Here is a 6311-nt window from a genome sequence, read left to right as displayed (position 1 = left end):
TCCCCCCACCCACACACACAAACAAACAAACCATATTAAACAGGCATTTGAACATAAATTGGTTGAGATTTGAAAGGAAAAAAGGAAAGATATACTTGAAGTTAAGATAAAAAGTGATATTTACATGAGAACAAAATTCACGTTTTGTGAGTGGAAACTTGAAAAACTCCAATAATCACCCACTGTTCCCAGGAGAGAGAAGGAACATTAGGTAGGAGCATTAGAAAACACACATAATGTTTAAGATCTAAATGATACATATTCATATCTAATGTTCCTTCTCTCTCCAATAAAATTTATTTAGATCTTAAACATTATGTGTCCTTTTTATTATACAATCACTTATAGGTCTAAATAGATCTGAATGATTAAGGTCTATAACAAAGTTATATGATATTAACTGCTGCTACATAAATCAGCATCTCCTGGCTTAGCATTGCAGTTTCCATCTGTCTAAAAATCAGTTAAGATAGAAATTAAGAAAACTACAACTAGAAGAAACCAATAAAAAGCACAAAGAACAATACTCCTCTCCATGTTCTGAAGAGAACCAAAAGGATAATAATTAAAGGGAATTCACTTCAAGATGGGCATTAGTGCAACCAATTTTAACTATTGTCACGAATAGACATTGGAGGCAATGAATCTGCTATTTAGCAGAAACTAAGGAAATGATAATATTATGACAAAGAAATGATAACTATGCTAGCTATCTTTGATTTTAATCATCCTACATTGAAAAGAAACTACTAAAATATTAATATTACGACGAGGACTACTACAAACAGAATACAATGAAGATACAATAGCATATTTTATTACTCCTTCCGTTTCACAAAGAATGACTTAGTTTGACTTGACACGGAGTTTAAGTGAATAAAGAAACTTTTGAATCTTGTGGTCCTAAATTAAGTTATGCCAAATGTACAAAATTGTTCTTTAATCTTGTGGCCTTAAACATGCCACGTGGAAAACTAAAGTTAAAATGTTACCAAAAAAAGAAAGAGGTCATTCTTTTTTAACAGACTAAAAAGGAAAGGAGGTCATTCTTTTTGAAACGGAGAGATTAATACATTAGTCACTATCTCTTTCTTCTTTGAATTTTTCCTCATTCTCCTCGTTCTTGAACCTCAAGTCGAATAAGGAGTGTAAACTATAAAACCAGAAAGTGCAGAATGGTAAACACATTGTCCAGCAACTCAGGCCGTCAGACTTTTAGGCATGGGGTATCAGCGTAAATAATCCAAATGGTATCAATAGATGGGTGGAATCGACACGAAAAGCATATTTTATTTCCAATTCTTATGGTTTAAATTCATCATCAATAAGTCAGGTTCATCTCTGGAATGACTCTTCCTCTTTCTTTTAATCAAAGTAGCAATCTTCCTATTTTTATTCTAGAAAAAATAAAAGAATTTCCCATTGATCTAAACATTAGAAAGGTGGAAACAAGTGAATGAGAACAAGCAGAGTAGAAATAATCAAGTGACAAACTGGATACATAAGCAGATAAATCTGTTCTATAAATACATATGAATAGCATTCTTCTTTAAACGTGCCTAAAAATTATGACGCATCAAATAAATAGAGGGAGTACTAAATTATTTCAATTAACCAAGGTTGTAGTGTCCAAATGGACAAGATGCAACTTGACTTTGAAGTGAAGAACAAAGGAAAAGAAGGAAAAAGGTACAATACAAAAGAAGAAGGAACAGGATTATCCACAATCCTATACTCTCTTCAAATCCTCCTAAGCTAAAGGCTAGGACCAAAGGCATGATAGAGAATAAACTAGATGAACATGGATAAAGCTAAATGACATACAACCTAGTCTTCGAAAAGCAACAACATCCACATGCACCACCTTCAAATTATTTACATTAAAAAATAAGTAGATTCATAGCACCATCCCTCGAAGCTTGATGTTTTCCCCTATATACAGATTAGCTATAACCAGACAAAGCAAAAAAGGGAAAATCAAAATAACAAAGAACAAAAGGCAACTCTCCCTCCTCCTTTTGATTTTGAGCATCTGCATCAGCACACAAATGCCCAGACCCACAGCCTCAACACACAAACGCCCAAATCCCAGTCATAATCAAACTCCAATATTGAAAGAAAATCAATTTTGTCATCAATGGAATCAACTAGTGTTGGTACTTATGCTTAACAAACACATTATTCCTAAATTAAAACTTAATATCAACACGAGATGGACACAAATTGATCTTGCAAGAAAATCAATTTTGTCATCAATAGTATCAATTAGTGTTGGTATTTATCCTTAACAAACACATTATTTCTAAATTAAAGCTCAATATCAACACTAGATGGACACAAATCGATCTTGCAAGAAAATCAATTTTGTCATCAATAGGATCAACTAGCATTGGTACTTATGCTTAACAAACACATTATTCCTAAATTAAAGCTTAATATCAACACTAGATGGACAAAAATTGATCTTGCAAGAAAATCCATTTTGTCATCAATAGTATCAATTAGTGTTGGTATTTATCCTTAACAAACACATTATTCCTAAATTAAAGCTTAATATCAACACTAGATGGACAAAAATTGATCTTGCAAGAAAATCCATTTTGTCATCAATAGTATCAATTAGTGTTGGTATTTATCCTTAACAAACACATTATTCCTAAATTAAAGCTTAATATCAACACTAGATGGACAAAAATTGATCTTGCAAGAAAATCCATTTTGTCATCAATAGTATCAATTAGTGTTGGTATTTATCCTTAACAAACACATTATTCCTAAATTAAAGCTTAATATCAACACTAGATGGACAAAAATTGATCTTGCAAGAAAATCCATTTTGTCATCAATAGTATCAATTAGTGTTGGTATTTATCCTTAACAAACACATTATTCCTAAATTAAAGCTTAATATCAACACTAGATGGACAAAAATTGATCTTGCAAGAAAATCCATTTTGTCATCAATAGTATCAATTAGTGTTGGTATTTATCCTTAACAAACACATTATTCCTAAATTAAAGCTTAATATCAACACTAGATGGACAAAAATTGATCTTGCAAGAAAATCCATTTTGTCATCAATAGTATCAATTAGTGTTGGTATTTATCCTTAACAAACACATTATTCCTAAATTAAAGCTTAATATCAACACTAGATGGACAAAAATTGATCTTGCAAGAAAATCCATTTTGTCATCAATAGTATCAATTAGTGTTGGTATTTATCCTTAACAAACACATTATTCCTAAATTAAAGCTTAATATCAACACTAGATGGACAAAAATTGATCTTGCAAGAAAATCCATTTTGTCATCAATAGTATCAATTAGTGTTGGTATTTATCCTTAACAAACACATTATTCCTAAATTAAAGCTTAATATCAACACTAGATGGACAAAAATTGATCTTGCAAGAAAATCCATTTTGTCATCAATAGTATCAATTAGTGTTGGTATTTATCCTTAACAAACACATTATTCCTAAATTAAAGCTTAATATCAACACTAGATGGACAAAAATTGATCTTGCAAGAAAATCCATTTTGTCATCAATAGTATCAATTAGTGTTGGTATTTATCCTTAACAAACACATTATTCCTAAATTAAAGCTTAATATCAACACTAGATGGACAAAAATTGATCTTGCAAGAAAATCCATTTTGTCATCAATAGTATCAATTAGTGTTGGTATTTATCCTTAACAAACACATTATTCCTAAATTAAAGCTTAATATCAACACTAGATGGACAAAAATTGATCTTGCAAGAAAATCCATTTTGTCATCAATAGTATCAATTAGTGTTGGTATTTATCCTTAACAAACACATTATTCCTAAATTAAAGCTTAATATCAACACTAGATGGACAAAAATTGATCTTGCAAGAAAATCCATTTTGTCATCAATAGTATCAATTAGTGTTGGTATTTATCCTTAACAAACACATTATTCCTAAATTAAAGCTTAATATCAACACTAGATGGACAAAAATTGATCTTGCAAGAAAATCCATTTTGTCATCAATAGTATCAATTAGTGTTGGTATTTATCCTTAACAAACACATTATTCCTAAATTAAAGCTTAATATCAACACTAGATGGACAAAAATTGATCTTGCAAGAAAATCCATTTTGTCATCAATAGTATCAATTAGTGTTGGTATTTATCCTTAACAAACACATTATTCCTAAATTAAAGCTTAATATCAACACTAGATGGACACAAATCGATCTTGCAAGAAAATCAATTTTGTCATCAATAGGATCAACTAGCATTGGTACTTATGCTTAACAAACACATTATTCCTAAATTAAAGCTTAATATCAACACTAGATGAACACAAATTAATCTTGTAGCAAAATCAATTTTGTCATCAATAGGATCAACTAGTGTTGGTACTTATGCTTAACAAATATATTATTTCTAAATTTAAAGCTTAGTGTCAACACTAGATGGGCACAAATCGATCTTGCAAGAAAATCAATTTTGTAATCAATGGGATCAACTAGTGTTGGTACTTATGCTAAACAAACACTCGATGGACACAAATAAACTATCACAAAATTAAAGCTAAGTATCAATACTAGATGGACACAAACACATTATAAAAAACAGTTGTACTTGAACTTTAAAAATTTAGAAACACCAAACCTTATCTGCTATTTGATGAAAGAAGTAGTATAGTCTTGTATCAACTTTTTTAGATGTTGAGCTTCCTCAGTTGCATAGCGCGAAAAGAAACATTTGAAAATTTCTTTAGTGGTCATCATAGAGAGATTTCAGTCATTATTAACATTAACAGTTGACAGTTAGTGAACAAGTTTGTGTTGTTTTTTCGTTTTCTTGATAATTCAAAATAGGTTTCTCCTATTTTTAATACTTCCTCTCTTTTTTCCACTAGTTATTGTAATGTATATGTTAGAATTGTAAGGCATACACATGTAATTGGTATGACTGTCCAATATTGGAAAGGTAGAATTGTATATGATGACATGGGCATGTGTTGTATTGGTTAGTTTGTTAGAGCAACTGTCACTAGTTTATTAGAGCAACTGAAACATAGATACTCTGTAACAGCAACATACTAGTTTAGACAAAAATTCAACATGCACTAACATTCTCTAACCGTTTTCAATATATTGACTGTCCAACTTGCCAAAATCAACATCCTTATGGGGAAAGTTTGGCACTTAACAGTTAATCAAAGAGAACAAGTGAGCAATCAAACTCAATTGAACACATTTAAGTGTTCAAATTTTAAAGTGTATAAACTCAATTAAAGGATCCACATTGAACAACAACCAAATTCAATTGAATTAACCCTTCAATTTGTTCAACCCAACCTATTGATGACACTTGTTTATTATTTTTATCCAAACTTCCAGCAATACATGCTAATAATAATATCATCCAACCCTATAAAATAATTACAATAAAAGAGCTTGATTACATTACCTAATCTGCCGGAATTTGCTGCTGCTGCTGCCGCCTCTGCGGTGATGCTGCGACCTGCTGCTGCTGCTGATCGAAGCGCACGGCGCTCCAGTCGGGGAAGGTGGCGCGACCTCCTGCTGCTGCTGATCTATGCAGCGCCGGTCGGAATGGGTGGGATGGGCGCCGGTCAGGGTTGGATCGGGGTTGGGTGGGCGTGATAGAGGAGTGAAAGAGATACCTAGGATATTTTGAGAAAAATAAAAATCTATTTAATACTGTGGAAAGGATTAAAATGATACCAAAAAGAGAACTACGACATGTCATTATATTTTAAAAGTAATTTTGCAAAATTATTTTTAACACATGTTTAGTTGAAATTCAGTCACACATCAATTATTTTAATTAAAAAAATCAAATAAAAATTAATTCAATTTTATTCAGAATTTTAATTTCTTATTAAAAAAATTAATAACGTGTCCAATTGTATTTCATCACGTCATCAATTTTTTAAATAAAAAAAAGTCAAAAAAATTAAATTCAATTTTTTTCTTTAGAATTATTATTTTTAATTAAAAAATTGATGACGTGACCGAATACAATTTGACACGTGTCAAAAATAGTTTTGCAAAACCACTTTTAAAAAATAATGACATGAATGAGTCTTTTCTTTAACATTAGTGGCATAAATAAGCCAAACTTTTAACTGATGGTATAAATGAGCCTTTTCTAAAAGTTTAATGTCATATTTGAGTCTTTTCCCTTAAATAATTATTTATAAAAATATTTAATAAATATCGATATCGTGAAATTGATATTATTTAAATATATCAACTTTAATATAAACTCATCTCTTGAGATCGAGTTTATTAGTTAA

At 30.5% G+C, this 6311-nt stretch overlaps 1 protein-coding gene across 2 annotated transcripts in view; it reads right to left on the bottom strand.

Annotated features, from left to right (window-relative positions):
* Positions 1 to 5718, bottom strand: part of LOC107008527 (uncharacterized protein C227.17c) — an 11696-nt gene extending 5978 nt beyond the window's left edge. The window contains exon 1 of one of the 2 annotated variants that reach the window (XM_027915026.1): positions 5459 to 5718. The gene's annotated coding sequence lies outside the window, so the exon portion shown is untranslated. The remainder of the gene's footprint in view (positions 1 to 5458) is intronic. The other variant, XM_015207608.2, reaches the window with a different exon arrangement.
* Between the last annotated feature and the right edge of the window lie 593 nt (positions 5719 to 6311).

The sequence above is a fragment of the Solanum pennellii genome, chromosome 1 (assembly GCF_001406875.1).
Source record: "Solanum pennellii chromosome 1, SPENNV200".
NCBI lineage: Eukaryota > Viridiplantae > Streptophyta > Magnoliopsida > Solanales > Solanaceae > Solanum > Solanum pennellii.
This window is presented reverse-complemented; position numbering and strand designations above follow the sequence as displayed.